Raw genomic sequence first — 18393 nt, forward strand, 5'->3', positions numbered from 1 at the left:
CATGAGCCCCATTCATTTTCATAGTATTCTTTTTTCCTACTATGACAGTCAATGGGGCTCATGATCTGTTTGGTTTAAACATTACTCAAAATATCTTCCTTTGTGGTCATCAGAACAAAAAAATGTGTACAGGTTTGTAACGACAGGAGAGGAAGAAAATTATGACAATTTTCATTTTTGGGGGAACTGTCCTTTAAGCAGGTGACAGTGTGTTCAGGAAACATCACATGGTACAAAATGTATTGTGTGTTACAGAAACTACTTAACAGTAGTGAAAGGCTTGGGATACTCTGTATAAAATGTAAAAAAAAAAAAATTAAAGCATGTGTCAACTGCTGGTCTTGCTCCTGGGCCATGCATGCCTCCCCACGATAACAAAGGCTTGTGATTAGTCGAATTCATCCCATAGGAGGACATGGGGTCTTCGTCATACCTCCTCCTCCAAATACTGAATTATGTTTGTTTTCTGACCTGAAGACAGAATTTTCACAATGTAAATATGCACACATAAACAGGATAAAAAAACTAAGTGTCATAAATTATACTTACAGGTTGCAAATTAATAAATGTTTGCTTTGCCTCTTGGTACTGTAGGAAGGCTGAATCATCTTGCTGGCCATTTTGTAAGGTTTTTAATGCAACATCTCCAAGAATGTCTACATTTAAAGAAAATAATAATTAATTAAATCTCAAAGCAAACACATCTGGCACGCTGAATAAATACTCTACTTTGACAGTAGATGTCGCTGAAGAGCAAGTTCAACCGTTACCGGGGTTACAGTAAACAGTACGTGCAGGATTAAACAGCGCTTTATCAGGGATTATACTGAAGTAAAACGACAATAAAATGCCATCGAGTCATTTCTTAAGACATTTACAATCAGAATCACATTTATATTACAGCTCTGTGTCTATAACACAGACCGCCAAAATAAAATATTTGGAGCAAAAAGCAGCCGGTTGCATCCCTTACAAAAGTTAAAAAACGGTTTTTACTACACTTTAAACCAAAAAACATTGTCTGTTACAGAAAGCATGGTTAAAGCAATATGGCAATCACTACGCCATGAAACTAACGTTATACTACTAAAAGAAGAAATGATTCATTTTTGTAAGGGCTCATGCTGTTGGTGCTGTTTAGTATTAAAATAAATTGCGATGTCTCTCTACGTTTATGATGGCTTAAAAACGCGTTTGGCATCGGTAACAGTTAATGAATGGAACAGGTGTAACGGACAAAAACTAGACAGCAGCGTTTTTGTACACTTATTTAAACGTGGCTGATAGTTTACTGTGTTTTAGAGCTTAAAGACACTTTGTAGCAAAATGAAACATTACACAGAGATATATATTTTAAAACGTACCTCTCGTGTCTGTCCGCACTCAGCAGTGGCACCGGTCAACCGTTGAAATTCAAAATGCGTGACGTGAGCCCGATTTTAACCCAACTCTCTGGGTTGTTATGGAAATAACCCAATACAAGCTAGGAATAACCCAACAGAACAACCCAATATGTTTAACCCACCTATTGGGTAAAACAAATAACCCAACGGTTTTTAGAGTGTAAGGTTCCCTTTTCGACTGCCTCCTTGCAGAGCGTTTGTGATGTGGCGGGCTGGTCCTCTCCGCATACATTCATAAGATTTTATAGCTTGGATGCTCATGTCATTCCAGGGTCTCATGTCCTCGAGTCAACATCTCAAGCTGTTGTCTAAACCGGTTGTTCCAAGAGGGGGTATCCCCCACTGCTACTATTAGTAAGGGGTGCCTTCTTATAGGTGTTTGTGAGGTGACAGGAGCATCCGTTCCGCACATATCCACTATTTTTAGCTCGGTTGTTAATGTCTGAGATTTCCTTATGGTCCTTGTGCACACACTTACACATCCGTAAGGGGTCCAGGTATCTCCATGCACGGCAGGGTGGGTATTGTCGTTCCCCATAGCACTTAGCAGCGCAGCATCGAGTATACCTTTTGATAGGGAATGGAGGGGTTACTTGAGTGTATCCTTGTTCCCTGAAAAAGCGGAACGAGATGCTGCGCTGTCTTGCCGTACAGTAGATGTCTCAGGACTGGTCTTCAAACAAAAGATCTGATGAACCAGCTGGTGCTCATCTATTTTATAGCCTCGCTCCGGGTCAATTTCATTGACGTGTTTGCACACTATATTCAGCTGGTCAACAATAAAGACGTTTCATCATGCAGCATCTCGTTCCGCTTTTTCAGGGAACAAGGTTACACTCAAGTAACCCCTCCGTTCTACCAAGTTGAAGAGTGAAGCAGGGCGTCATCGTAAAACCAAACGCAGGTCATTTGTTCTGACGTTCATGTGCAATGTGTGTAACGAAAGCTACTTATTTTATTTAGTCAAAATATTTTACATTTTACTGTATAACTATTGTTTAATGTATTGTATACTTAATTTTATACTTATGTATATAACTCAAAAATACTCAGATGAAAATGAACCATGCTTTTACAATAGTAAAAGTGTAGTAACCATGTTTCTTTGGTTGGACTTATAAAGTTAACATTTGTACAGCCACAGTATTACTACAAATAAGTCAGTGTGGTTAAGCTCATCCCTCTAACCGGAATTCTAACCGGAAATAGTAGACCATCCGGGTATCTTTGGGATACTCATTTCAACATACTACGATTTTGGGTCGCACTAATTATAGTTTTGCATACTATTTAGGACGGATAGTATGCGAATTGGGACTTAGCATTACTCTTAGTCCCCGTCAGGTCTCATCCCTAGAACGCTAGACGCCCCCACTTCACTTACCTGGATTTCCAAACTCGGTCTGATCAGATCATCATCCTCACCTGCAACAGAGACATTGTTACTCTCAGCTAAGTGTTCATACAAACTGCCAAACCATTACTCAACTGTTTGCTTTCTATCACCGTGTGTGTTTCAATAAATGAACATTTATACTCAACTTCAGCCTCCTTCCTGGTTTCCAACCTGACATCCAGCATATTATACCTTACTCGTGACAAATTTAAATGAGAGATTTTAATATGTGACATGAACTACATTTTGAGAACAAACAGCTGTTGTTGTGGGAGCATTTTTTTATTTAACCCTCTGGGGTCTGACCATTTTGGGAAACTGTCAGAGGTTCTGACATGCTCTTACATTTGGTCTTTTTTCAGTTGCTTTAAAACATAATAATGGCAAGTGTCTTATACCACTGTGTTCAGCACAAACTGGGCTAAAATATTATATGAGCTACATAAAGAGAGTGTTAAACACTACAGACAGGCTATTAAAACCGCCAGATCTACATATCTTAGCAAGCTTATAAATGAGAATAATAATAACCCTCGTTTCCTCTTTAGCACAGTTGCGAAACTGACTAGAAACAAAGAACAAACAGAAACCAATAGTAAACTTCAACACAATAGTAACGACTTCATGAACTTCTTTTCTAACAAAATTTCGGCTATTAGGGAAAACATCGTAGCTACCCAGGCAGCCACCACTCTACCCATTAGTTCACTTAACACTAAACTACCATACGAACATCTTGATTCATTTAAACCTACTACAATAGATGTGCTCTCTAAACTAGTCACATCATCCAAATCATTGTCCTGTACAGATGTGGCCTTTAAAAATGCGCGCCTCTGAAAGCAGAATGCCGCGAGCACTTCCGAAATTCTGCGAGATCCCGCAGAAGGGTGATTCGGTGGGGGACGCAGGAAATAAAAAACCTGTAGAGGGCAGTCGTGTTTCAAGTAGGGCATACTGACGACAATGTGTGCTCGACTTTATGCTTTAGGCATACTATATGATATCGAAGTAACATGACAGGGATTCTTGGTGCATTGGCAGTACTTTGATGTCACATGCAAGCTTTTTGACAAACATTTGGTTGGCGAAGTTTTCTTTTGCCAGTTACATAAACAGTCAAATATTCTTCATAAAAATCTGACTTAAACGCGGATCATTCGTCTTATTTTTTTTGTGTACACTTACAGTAGAAGAGACGTGATGATAACGGAGTCTTATAACAAAATAATTTGCAAAGACCTTTGAAGAAACCGAGAGCATTTGCGCAATATCATTACCTAGTTTATCTAATTGTACATTTAGTTTATCTTTGCATCTGAACGTTTTTAATAGCTGGAACATGGTTGTAATGCGCTTTTCCGCATTATTGTACTTTTTATATTATCATGTTTTCCTTTACATGGTATGAAACTCGATATAAAGTGTGCAATGATGTTGAATAAATTTCTATAATGTGTTATATTTTGTAGTAAGTAAATAAAATAATGTTGTAAGTGTAAATATTCAATTCGAGGAGTTTCTGAGGTGTTTGTCATCGGCAAAAGGCGCAGTTTCTCTGTTGCTGATTAAAACCCGTTGGCTATATAGGATGGGATTTTTTTAAATTAACATTTGTTCTACTTATTATTTTATTTATTTGCCTACATTTACTCAAATAATATCAATGTAAAAATAGTAAGTAAATCATAGTTCAAGTTAGGCGTAAAACGTACATTTTTTTAAGTTGTTGTTAAATACAAATAATATTAATTTGAAGAAAGCAATTATTACAGGTTTAAAAACTTAAATATATAATTCTGAAATTATCAAATATATTGATTAAAATAATCTGTAAATTAAATACTTATATTATTAAGGCGTATACATCAAATAAAATATGTACATTTTAAACAAAATATCTATTTCTAGTCATTAATTTTGGTTTGTCTAACTAAAAAAAACACATAACTGACATTAAAAGATTTTATTAAGTTACTTTAATCATTTATTTTAGATAGCCTACATTTACAAAGCCACTGAATCATTTTTTACAGTGTATACATTGTGATCTTACGGTATTATTAAATGCATATAAATAAAATATGTAAAACTAAATAAAAGAGATGTCATACACGGACTCCATGAAAGCATACGTTTTCTTGTTCGGTCCACGTGGGTTAAACGGTCACATAGCCTATTCTCCATAAAAATCCGACTAAAATGCGGATCATTTTATTCAATTTTTTTCTGTGCAATAAGAAGAGACGTGATGTATAACTGAGTCTTATAACAAACCTCTATTCGCGTAGACCTTGAAGAGACCGAGAGCATTTGCGCAATATCATTAACTAGTTTATCTAATTGTACATTTAGTTCATTTTTGCATCTGAACGTTTTTAATAGCTTGGACATGGTTGTAATGCGCTTTTCTGCATTACTGTACTTTTTATATTATCATGTTTTCCTTTACATGGTATGAAACTCGATATAAAGTGTGCAATGGTGTTGAATAAATTTGTATAATGAGTTATATTTTTGTAGTAAGTAAATTAAATCATATTGTGAGTGTAATAATTCATAAATTCGAGGAGTTTCTGAGGTGTTTTTCATCGGCAAAAGGCGCAGTTTCTCTGTTGCTGATTAAAACCTGTTGGCTATATGGGATTTTTTTAAATTAACATTTGTTCTACTGATTATTAATTTATTTTTTTGCCTACATTTACTCAAATAATATCAATGTAAAAATAGTAAGTACATCATAGTTCAAGTTAGGCGTAAAATGTACATTTTTTTAAAGTTGATGTTAAATGCAAATAATATTAATTTGAAGAAAGCAATTATTACAGTTTCAAAAACTTAAATATATAATTCTGACCTTATCAAATATATTGATTAAAATAATCTGTAAATTAAATACTTATATTATTAAGGCGTATACATCAAATAATATATGTACATTTTAAACAAAATATCTATTTCTAGTCATTTATTTGGGTTTGTCTAACTAAAAAAAAAAAAAACATAACTGACATAAAAAATTTTTATTAAGTTAATTTAATCATTTATTTTAGATAGCCTACATTTACAAAGCCACTGAATCATTTTTACAGTGTATACATTATGATCTTACGGTATTATTAAATGCATATAAATAAAAATATGTAAAACTAAATAAAGAAGATGTCATACACGGACTCCATGAAAGCATACGTTTCTTGTTCGGTCCACGTGGGGTTAAACGGTCACAAAGCCTATTCTCCATAAAAATCCGACTTAAATGCGCATCATTTGATTCATTTTTTCTGTGCAATTAGAAGAGACGTGATGTATAACGGAGTCTTATAACAAACCTCTAATTCGCGTAGACCTTGAAGAGACCGAGAGCATTTGCGCAATATCATTAACTAATTTATCTAATTTTACATTTTTTTGTGATTTGTGAATTCATGTTCTGCTTGCCCCAATTCCAAATATTCTGTTGTATTATTATTCCCATTTTTGGTTAAACCGAGTATAACTCCCAAGCTGAACACCTACAAAACTAACGGTTTTGTCCAGTCTTAACAGTGTATGATATTCAGCTCGTCTTAATTTAATTATTTTATTCCGCCGAATGGAAACAAATCCATAGGCTATCTGAATGAATGGGATTCAGGAATTAAGTACAATAGTCTATACGTGCGTTAGTGAGACCTGTCGGCAGATCACGTTTGCCAAAACATAAAAAGAAACGCGTTTTCAAAATATATTTCGATCAAACACGTCTTCATCCGGACGGAATTACATTTCTCAGATGACCTCTGAGTTCGACGTGAAACAGTAGGTAAAATGCTCTGAAATTTACAGATTACAGAGGTCGTCAGAGAAAAACACAGACATGGCCGATTCAGACGGGATTAAAAACACAGTGGACCTCTGAGAAGCATGATTTTCTCAAAAAGATTTTTGTCGAGGGTGCCCCGCAAGCACGAGTTTGAAGCCTATGAATGAAAACGTTATTATTCGCTTTGCGTCAAACCCTGTTGCTGAAGGAGACGGACCGGAGCTCCGGCAAGGTGTGTTGTGGACCCGAGGAGGCGGAGCTGCGCTCCGGTGCGCTCCGGCCCAATTTAACCTATTACTTCCACTAACTGAGGTATCCTTCCTCCTTTGCTGTCTGCCTGGTATGATTTTATTTGTCATCTAGGAATAATTTTCACTTTATCTTACTTAATGGAGCGCAGCGCAAACCCGTTGGCCTGTGACATCCCACAACCGCGAGATCTATTCAAAAGCATACTGTAGGCCTACTGTCTCGCGGTGCTAAGACGTCACATGCCGTCCGATCGGGCTGCGTGGCGCCGCAAGTCGTCAAACGAGCGCTGAGCATTGAGTCAAATAAGACACGCGTCAGAAAATTACCGAGGTCCGGGCGGCCATGCCCTTTTTTGCCTCAAAATGCAGACAAATAATGTTTTTAGTAAGGCATGTTTGTTAAAACTAGTTATATTTCCTATTTAAACTAAGTCCTGGCTTAAGCTTATAAAGACCCCGCAAAAACCCTGCTACAGCTCCTGAGGGGGTGCTCTCACTATTCACATGTAAATAAAATGGTTAGAAACCGGTTTTTCTGGTTCTCATTGCAGGACTGTGCGGGGGGAGGGCATTCCGTTTCCATGTGGAGACATTTAACAAACACATTTGATATACACCAAGTTCCAGATTACAACACCAAAAACACATCACGTTTGATAGCAGTGCATGTAGGCCCTACTTATTTGAGTATATTGATAGAGTAAGTAGGCTATTATGTTGGACACTATTTTGGATATCAAATTGTCCTTTTCTCCAGACAAATAAAACACTGATGTGCATGTCTATAGATCTTATCTAAAGAGTCATTGCTATCATTTTCACTTTTGTGTTGGGTTAATTCCCTGACCAGACCTCTGTCATTTTCTTACGCTCGTCTTATAATTTGACTCAACGCTCAGCGCTCGTGTGGCTTCTTGCTGCGCAGCGCAGACCAATCGGCATGTGACGTCTAGCTATAAGCAGAGGTGGGACAAAGTCATTGTTATGCAAGTCACAAGTAAGTCTTTGCCCTCGAGTCCCGAGTCAAGTCATGTCAAAGATGAGGCAAGTCCCAAGTCGAGTCAAAAGTCAAAGCCAACAAGTCTCAAGTCGAGTCCAAAGTCCTACCATTTTAGTTTCGAGTCATGTCAAGTCCTCTTACAACAGAAATAAAATGCATGCTGTGGACAGGTGGAGGGAGGCCCCTATACTGCATTGCATTTTCAAAAGATCAAATTGGCCATGATGCCACCATGGCTGAAAACTCGCTCCACTGTAGCACTAGAAGCAGGCACTGCCAAGGCTACTTGAAAGAGTGAAGGAAGAGTGCCCAGAACAAAATGGCATTCTGTCCTTCTGCCATGTCAATGTAGTGACTTAGCTGCAGTGGTATAGATCTCTTGGTGATGTCAAAGTACCGCGAGAGCGATTCCAGTTATCACGTGGATAAATCCGCTTTGAATCGCTCTCGCGGTACTTTGCTGTCACTCGCCTGTGGGTTTTGTAGCGCCACACCACTCTGCTCCCCAGTCACTTTCGCGCCGCTATAGTGATTTCATATGCCGATCGGATCGCGCAGTTCGGCAGAAGTCAAACACACCAAATATATAGCCTAATATGTATATGCATTTCAACCCGCTAAAGTAGCAAGTGTAGCATGCTAATGGTCAGTGCTTCACTATTACTAAAAGTTTGAAATGTCACAAAACCATGCTGTTACGCATCCTCACGCTATTTTTAGCGGGTATACGGAAATCCTTTACAATTCCTAGTAGACTACACCACTGCTGAGCTGTACTGGTACGGTCCCAACATCCAAACCAACGTGGGACTGCAGTGATTGGATGTCGTGCAGGCAGCGCGCGTGCTCTCTGCATGCAGGTGGTGCACATTTTTTTCATAGATGCAGACACACTGAGACCGGCGCGGCCGTGTGCATTTTTTGTGTAATGGGTAGGTTGCTTCACTGCTGATTCTTGCCATACCTCCGTTGCCTAAATGCGCACGCATACGGTGCCATGTCAACATGGTGTACAAACAGTTAAAGGGTCTATTAAGTAAGATAAAGTCAAAATGAAACCGAGATGACCAATAAAATCAAACCAGGCAGACAGAGGTGCAACACAGAGGTCAGATGCGCAGTTAGTGGAAGTGCAAGAGAGATGTAAGTAATCAAACGCTGACTATTATACAGCAGTTTATTGACGAGAAATATGAAACCGTAGTGACTGTCAAGGTGACAGGACAAGAAACATTAATGCCGCTGAGCACTTGGTTGTCCAAATTTAATGCGCTGCTTTCTCTTCCTCCAGTAATTCACTTTCCGTTATTCAGCATGTTTATTAACAACATTCCACGCCACCCTTTAATTCTTGAAGATATGTTTTTAACTGTATAATGATTAGATTCCCTGTGTTGCACTGGACTTCTGCTAAGCTTGAACTTGAAAACGCGATGCATCACGTGCGCGGTACAACGCTTCATCCACCCGTAGCGCGCGTGCACGGAGTTTAAATGTTCATATTTTGGCTTGAACATTTTATTGCATTCAGTCTTAAAGCCTAATAAACAGTACCTGTTGAAGTCATTAAAGTTAAATAAATAACAAAAGAAGAGAAAGTGTGCAGCAACTAGTGTGCCCAGGATGGTAAAATAATTATTACAATGTATTCCTAATGACCAACACAAGTCTTCTGCATACTGACATGGTTTGAAATCTATAGGTATTTGATTCTTTGGTTTTCTGATGTATTAAAATTCATATATGTAGAGCAGGGAAATAAGAAGCTTTTTTTCCTGGGGTGCATGCCCTGGAAAATACTTATATGGACCTCGGTATTTATAAAATCATGCAATGCGGCGTGTTTGTCTTTACAGTTATGAAATTTATTATTTTAAACACACATTTCACAAAGTATATATTGTAAGTGTAAATATTCATAAACTCAACACTTCGAAAGGCGTTTTTCTAAAGAATAATGTTTAAACTTTATTGGTGGTGGTTGAGAATAATTCCTCTTTCCATATGTAACGCATTTTAGCGCAATATAAATGTATCATATTGTTATTCTTAATATATAAGAATACTAATATATTTTTTAAAACATTTATAACAGAAAGGTGTATAAAACAGCTTTAATTAACAATATCTGAATTGGCTCTTTGCACAATTCTAATTTTCTCATGTCATAATTTATAATTATTAATTAGATTTAATATAAATAAGTTTTGAAAAGTGTTGAATGCGAACGTGTAAGATATCTGGAAGGCGATGCGGCGTGTTTGTCTCTACAGCCACATGTTATAAAATTGATTATTTTACACACACATTTCACAAAGTACATATTGTAAAAATTCATAAACTCAACATTTCGGAGGTGTTTTTCGTCCGCAAAAGGCACAGTTTCTCTGTTCGCGTCAATTATTTTGGTTTGACCAACTAAAAAAACACATAAGTGACATTAAGACATTTTATTAAGTTACTTTAATAAATTATTTTAGTGATATTCTATTTTACAATAATATTTTTTACAATTATGAATTACGTAGAAACACTGACTGCATATGCGCAAGAAAGGTAGCCTATTATTAAAGATTTTATCATTATAAATATGTAAAAACGAAATAAAAAAGATATCATATGCCAACTGTACAGTCCGGGTTTAAACGCCTTTTTTCTAAAGAATAATTTGTAAACTTTATTGGTGGTGGTTGAGAAGAATTCCTCTTTCCATATGTGAAGCATTTTAGCGCAGTATAAATGTATCATATTGTTATTCTTAAAATATAAAAATACCACTTATATTTTTTTTTACAAAATTTTTAACTTTAAAACATGTCTTTTTTTATACCACATTAATCTGTTTAAAATATTGATACTTTTAGAAAAACTGACAATTATAAATATTATGAACAAACAATGAAACGGTGTCAAAATTCGACAACACAAATAATTAAGATATTCATTGTAAATAGAGTCGCGTTTATTAGGCTCACACTAAATTCTCTGTTGCACTTCCCATAAGTTCGCATTGCACGTATCTTAATAGTTGTATGCGCTGTTATGCTGGCAAGAATGGGTTGACATATCACTTTGCTGTTTTAATACAGTAGCAATGTAAAATATTCAGCAATGCCCTTATTAACTTCTGGAAACAACGCAATGCAATGTTTTTATGCGCCACCTGGTGGATATTCTGTGAAGCGAAACACATTAAGGGAAAATGGAAAGTAGCCCCCCCGAAAGCACTTGCAGAATGCTGCGAGACTCTGCGAGACGAATTGGCGAATGCCGCGGGAGAAAACGCGCATTTTTAAAGGCCACATCTGTATATTAGACCCCGTTCCCACAAAACTACTTAAAGAGGTATTCCCTGTAGTGTCAACCCCGGTTCTAAATATGTTTAACTCATCGCTAGAAATAGGATACGTTCCAACAGCTTTCAAACTAGCAGTTATTAAACCGCTGATTAAAAAACCACAGCTTGATCAAGGAGAGCTTAATAACTTTAGACCAATCTCAAATCTCTCTTTTCTTTCGAAAATATTAGAAAAGGTAGTGGCAAGCCAGTTAAGCACATTCTTGACAAATAATAGTACATATGAAAAGTTCCAATCAGGATTCAGGCCCCACCACAGAGACAGCGTTGCTTAGAGTTACAAATGACCTCCTATTAACATCCGATCATGGTGAAATCTCAATTCTTATATTACTAGACCTTAGTGCAGCCTTTGACACAATAGATCACAAAATCTTACTCAATAGACTAGAAAACTATGTTGGTATCAGTGGTCAGGTGCTAGCCTGGTTTAGGTCATATCTAACCAATTGCTATCACTTTGTTTATGTAAATGAGGAAGAGTCATATCACTCCTTGGTTAAATACGGTGTACCGCAGGGATCAGTTTTAGGTCCTATCCTATTCTCGTTATACATGTTACCACTAGGAGACATTATCAGGAAACATAACATAAGTTTTCACTGCTATGCGGATGATACCCAGCTTTACATCTCCTTGCATCCTAGCGAAACCCACCAGTTTTCTAAGCTAAAAGACTGCATTAGTGATGTTAGTGACTGGACGGCACATAACTTTCTTAAGCTCAACTCCAATAAGACAGAGATACTTATTATTGAACCAAATCGCTACAAACAGATTACAAATTGCACATAGATGGCTGTACTGTGGTGCCATCTTCCACGGTTAGGAACTTAGGTGTGATGTTCGACAGCAACTTATCCTTTGATAGTCATATCGCCAACGTCTGCCGCACAGCATTCTTCCATCTTAGAAATATCTCAAAAATACGCCATATACTGTCCACATCTGACGCAGAGAAGCTTATTCATGCTTTTATGACCTCTAGAATAGACTATTGTAACTCGCTACTCGGGGGATGCCATTCAAATCAGGTCAACAAGCTTCAGCTAGTTCAAAACGCTTCTGCAAGGGTACTTACTCGATCTAAGAAGTATGACCACATAAGCCCAATTCTGGCATCTTTACACTGGCTACCAGTTAAATATCGCATCCAATTTAAAATATCATTAATCACCTACAAAGCTTTAAATGGCTTAGCACCCTCATATCTTAGAGAATTACTATCAGAATACAATCCATCACGCACACTACAGTCGCAAAATTCTGGCCTATTGATTATCCCTAGACTATAAAAAGTGTCTAAAAGTGGAAGATCCTTTTCCTACTTAGCCCCTAAGCTCTGGAATGATTTACCAACCAATGTCCGAGAATCAGACACAGTCGATCATTTTAAATCTAGATTTAAAACTTTTATCTTCAACAAAGCATTCGCATAATTTGTCTAGTAAAGGTACTAACTCGCAATAGTTATTTTTACGGAACAAAGCACTCACGGTCATAACACAGACCAACCAAATAAATAAATAAAAACCTTTTCTGCATGAACACTTAAAATGAATTGCATTAAATAGTTTGCCACCGTTTGCCACTGAACCTGCATTAACGACGACAGTGGGGCTTCTGGCCTTAGTCAAACGGTTTGGCACGTATGGTTGGGTTGCGATTTTGGTGCTTTCGTGTGTCTTGTGAATAGTATGCCATACCGACCCGTTTCCACTGGACCTGCATTAACGACGACAGTGGGGCTTCCGGCCTTAGTCAAATGGGTTGGCACGTATGGTCGGGTTGCGATTTTGGGGCTATTGTAAGTCTTGTGAATAGTATGCCATACAGACCCTTTTGCCACTGAACCTGCATTAACGACGACAGTGGGGCCTCCAGCCTTAGTCATACGGGTTGGTATGTATGGTCGGGTTGCGTTTTTCGCGCTTTCGTGTGTCTTGTGAATAGTATGCCATACATACCCGTTTGCCACTGAACCTGCATTAACGACGACAGTGGGGCCTCCAGCCTTAGTCAAACGGGTTGGTATGTATGGTCGGGTTGCGTTTTTCGCGCTTTCGTGTGTCTTGTGAATAGTATGCCATACATACCCGTTTGCCACTGAACCTGCATTAACGATGAAAGTGGGGCTTCCGGCCTTAGTCAAACGGGTTGGCACGTATGGTCGGGTTGCGATTTTGGCGCTATCGTAAGTCTTGTGAATAGTATGCCATACAGACCCGTTTGCCACTGAACCTGCATTAACGACGACAGTGGGGCCTCCAGCCTTAGTCAAACGGGTTGGTATGTATGGTCGGGTTGCGTTTTTCGCGCTTTCGTGTGTCTTGTGAATAGTATGCCATACATACCCGTTTGCCACTGAACCTGCATTAACGACGACAGTGGGGCCTCCAGCCTTAGTCAAACGGGTTGGTATGTATGGTCGGGTTGCGATTTTCGCGCTTTCGTGTGTCTTGTGAATAGTATGCTATACATACCCGTTTGCCACTGAACCTGCATTAACGACGACAGTGGGGTTTCCGGCCTTAGTCAAACGGGTTAGCACGTATGGTCGGGTTGCGATGTTTGGCGTTTTCTCGTGGTCCTGTAAATGGTATACAATATAGACCCGTTTGCCACTGAACCTGCATTAACGACGACAGTGGGGCTTTAGGCCTTAGTCAAACGGGTCGTCAGGTTTCATTTTCTCTTAAAGATAGGAAGGTGACCCTTATTTACCATATATACCTTCGCATTGGGCCCCCAATTTGCTAAATCCTCAACTGTGGATAATATAATTATGCCACAATAGTTAGTCTGTCTGGAACTAAGCTGAGTTAAACCACATCACTATGTGACACTTCAATACATATGAACGGCCGCTACGCTAATACGATTTTGTTTTTCTCTCCCTGTCTCGTCCTCGACCCCGAGGACAACGAGACAAACAGACCCAGTCCTGGTAGATGTGAAAGTCGGCACCAACGATCACCGGCAGAACCCGCTTAATCTCCGCTAAATCTCCTTATCCGTTCTCCCAAGGGTTTTTCCCTCCTAGGACTTATTTTTCCTCGGATAAAAGCCCGGGGTTTTTTTTCTCCTAGGGGGTTTTTCACCCCGGGGAGGCAGCCTTTTTGGGCTTTACTTAGCTTCCTCTACTAGACGTTACTTTAGTAATACGTTCACTTATAATATTGAGTCATAGCCGCAGCAAATTTAACTGCTCATGCTATCATGTATTTTGTTGTGCTATCTGTCGTTTTTCTGTGTTTTTCACTGCTTCTATTCATGTAAAGCTGCTTTGAAACAATGACTTTTGTGAAAAGCGCTTTATAAATAAAATTTAATTGAATTGAATGTATGTACATGTTTGTATTTTTGAGAGAAAAATGTTTATGCATGGTTTTTAAAAAAGAAACATTTTTAAGTCACTGATATAAGTCCACAAAACCCATACTAAACATGTTTTAACAAGACTTTTCTAAACAGAATCTAGTAGTGTAGAGTTTTTTCTTTAAAATTATGTGAAAATCATCCTGCCTACTCATTCACATAAAGCAATATATTGATTTAGAAATTGTAAGACACTTTTTGTTTAGAGGGGGACGTATGCGAGAAAGATTGATTGACAGTTAGCAAACAAAGGCTCGCATAATAAGCTGCATAATGAGCTGCATAATGAGGCAGGGGGGAACTTCAGTAAAGAATGTGAGGACAAATGTATACATGTTTGTTTGAGGTTTATTAAGAAGTTAACAATATAATCAAAATAGAAATGAAGGTCAGTAGGACATTTTTAGTTTATTTGGAAACAAACCCTATTCAAAAACTTAACTTGTATAAGAAACTGATAAACAACAGAGCTGTAAACTTCATGTGGCTTATGTTACCATATAACTTTATGTCCAAAAAGTGTGAATATGTTTTTCCACTTCATAGTTTTGTACTGATGAGAGGGATGCAGACCTGTAAGAGAGTTTTAAACAGCTGTTAGCATAAATTGTCCACAGAAATACCCTTACATACATAACTGATGGGTAAATGATAGCACTACATTCAGATAAACTATCATGTACATTAACTAAATTAGTATCTCAGATAAACATCTGCAATGATTAGTTATATAAAAAGCTGTTTTCAGATGCCCATCCCCTTATCATCTAGCTTCTGTTTTAAACGTGTTTCTGTAAGCGAGTATGAAATTTAAAAACACATCGCATATGGGTCCATGTGCACGAGCATTACTCAAAGTTGCCATGAAGGATACGAAAGTGAATAACTGTGTCTAACACTGTACAGCATGTAACAATGAAATCCACCATTACGTGATCACGTGTCCTCGTTTGTAAACAATGCGAACGTTTTTCAATCTGAAGTGTCCAGTCTGCTGAGGTTGCTTATGTAGGCTGAACTGCACAAGCCATAACATATTACATGATAGCAAATATAAATGAAGACAAATGACTTACGGTTTCTTCAGGAATATATCCTCCTCCATTGCGTCTTCCATTGTTCTTCTTCTTAGGTAATGTTAAAGATAGACACTTCTCTTCTTCAATGTCCAGACATAAATAGAGATATTCCTCACGTGTGTGTATAAAGTTTATAATCCAAACATGCGGTAAAGTCTTTAAATCTGATCAAACTTTACGCTTTGTTTATTATTGTTGGAACAGCTCGTCTCTTCATTACCATGTCAACAACGTGTACCGCCTGTGGGCGTGACCAGATTAAAGATAATGAAGTCAGCCAGGAAAAACAGTACTCTCTTTACTGTAATGCAGAGTATATAAAACAGTCAATATTTGTTTTTGATTATAATTAGCTTGTTTAAAAGTGGACATTTCAGGCTTTCTTTGGATATGTGTATCATGTTTGTGTGACGAGTATTCACGGAGTTTCAACTGATTTTTTTAACGTGATTTGAGAGACAGCTGAAGGAGACATAAATGTCTGAATGCGCACCCTGTTTATTTTCTTTATTTGACAAAAACACAAAGATCTATTGTTATTGTGAATGTACACTAATTAAAGAGGACCCTTCACAGTTTCAAATGATGTCAAACACGTAAATGTATGATTATTAATGATGGAGTATTTTAAGTTGATTCTGCTATGATAGGGAGAAAACACGTCAAAACGCGTCAACACATTTTTGGACCCCTGGGGGTTAAAAGTGTTTTGGAGTAGCCTGGGAGCCAGCCGATCTTAGCAACATTTTGAGGACGGGAAGATCGGTCTGGGGTTTTACCGTTGAGGAGCTAACGCAATAAAGGCATTTGTTGATCGGAAAGATGTTTTTGCTGTCCTTCCTATGGGATTCGGCAAAAGATGGTCGCACTTATGGAGAACCAAGTTAAAGAAGCAACTGAAATGGGTATCACGGCGATGCAACTCGGCGTGCACGACGAGATGGATATAATTAGCGGTCGTTACCAGCTTCTTTTCGGAAGCCCGGATGCGTGGCTGGCTGCTGAATAAGAAGTGGAGGGACATCCCAGGCTCCATTATTTATCAAGCAAACGTAATGGATGAAGTTCACCTAACGTACAAATGGTAAGAGATAGTCTTACTGTATGACTTAGTAAATACTTAATGTCGTGATATAAATGAAATGTTGTAAACATAGTAGGTGTTGATGTACGTTCGCTAGTATAATCACAATGTTAGTGTCATTGTAGCAAAATAACTAGCAGTTCGGTCACGCTGCAAAAGACGTCATTTCAACATACTTCACACACTCCGTTGCTCTGATTGGTCATAGGTCTATCCAATTGAGTGCAGAGGCATTTTTTGGTTGAGGCATGCCTCATAATAATAGCCCAATGGAGCGGTATCAGACTCAAATTCTGACTAGAATTGAGTATGACAACATCAGGCTAGTTTTGGGATACTCCAACCATCGAAATCATCATTCGCTATGCAGTATACATCTATCAGGTTCTGGGTTTTGGTTAAACTTTACTATTTACTAACGGCTCAATAATTTCACATTAGTTAATACATCATACATAAATTCATTAGTTAATGCTTTGAAATAAAAAATAGCATTTTTACACCGATGAATCTAATGTAAATATACGTTAGTAATGTTTATTGTTAATTCATGTTGTTTGTTCATAGAGCACCACTGAATTTGCTCCCAATATTCTTTCTGAACAGCTTTAGTGGTCAAGTATGATAAACATATGTGATGGAATACTGGCTGGTATTGTACTAAACTCTTTTTTATTGATAGTTATTGAATCCCTGGTGTTTAACTGTCAAACTATTTTTTTTATCTAATATAAAACAGATCTGAATGGTTTGGTCTGTGTGACATGCATCATGGGATTAGAAGCCTCGGGCTTACAAATGGCTGAAGATTAATTGGCATTTTAAAGGTTACTTGGAATTGAGGACCCCACACAACGGCTTGCACAAGGAATTTTCCAGCATCTGTTTCTGAATTCATCCACAAGCTCTATTAACAGATGTAAGTGAGGAGATCAGTGCCCATCTGTTAGGAGGCCAAGCATCTCTCCTGTTGCCTGACTGCTTTTTAACCCATATGTTATAGCATTCTTTTATTTTTAATTAGCACATGATGTGCGATGTATATGTCTGCTCCCAGACACATTTTCCATGTATTTTATGTAATCTCTGTGAAAAAAAGGCTATAATGTACATTTACACAACACACACAATGCAAAAACACATTCACTTCTTATTGGTATGACACAATACAGATGTACATGCATTTACATACACAAAAAAGTCAAATAAAATCCCAGTATAGCTTAGCTACAGTTTTAAAATGAGAGGAAGTCTTTAGTGACCCATGAATGTATTCTTAAACTCATAATTTTAAGCTCTGGATTTTACCGGATCCAGGAGGAGATTCCTTCACAAAAATCAAGAAGACAATTGTGGTTGAATGCAATACACATACAGACTGGACGGAGACGATCATACATAATGCTCGTTTTTGCAGGTAAAAGAATCTATGCATATGTGCTGGTGTGTTGGTTTTATCTAGTACAAGTCAGCAAGTTTCTGTTTTATATGTGAAAAGCCACCAACCTTCAACACTATTGTTTATCTTAAATGTTTAACGAACATACAGCGATAGATGTGTGTGCAGGGCCTGAAGTTAACTTTTTTGTCCACCAGCCAGTGACTTTTACCAGCCAGTTTTTTTTTTTTTTTGCCTGAA

At 37.8% G+C, this 18393-nt stretch overlaps 2 long non-coding RNA genes across 2 annotated transcripts in view; both read right to left on the reverse strand.

Annotated features, from left to right (window-relative positions):
- Positions 1 to 18393, reverse strand: part of LOC135785514 (uncharacterized) — a 387186-nt gene that overhangs the window by 186805 nt on the left and 181988 nt on the right. The gene's annotated exons all lie outside the window — the stretch shown is intronic.
- LOC141281427 (uncharacterized) lies at positions 198 to 1561 on the reverse strand. The gene is made up of 3 exons (XR_012335753.1): positions 1365 to 1561; positions 550 to 656; positions 198 to 471 (listed from the first exon to the last, which is right to left on the reverse strand). It is a non-coding gene; the product is annotated as an uncharacterized lncRNA (long non-coding RNA).

The sequence above is a fragment of the Paramisgurnus dabryanus genome, chromosome 22, assembly GCF_030506205.2.
Source record: "Paramisgurnus dabryanus chromosome 22, PD_genome_1.1, whole genome shotgun sequence".
Classification (NCBI taxonomy): Eukaryota; Metazoa; Chordata; class Actinopteri; order Cypriniformes; family Cobitidae; genus Paramisgurnus; species Paramisgurnus dabryanus.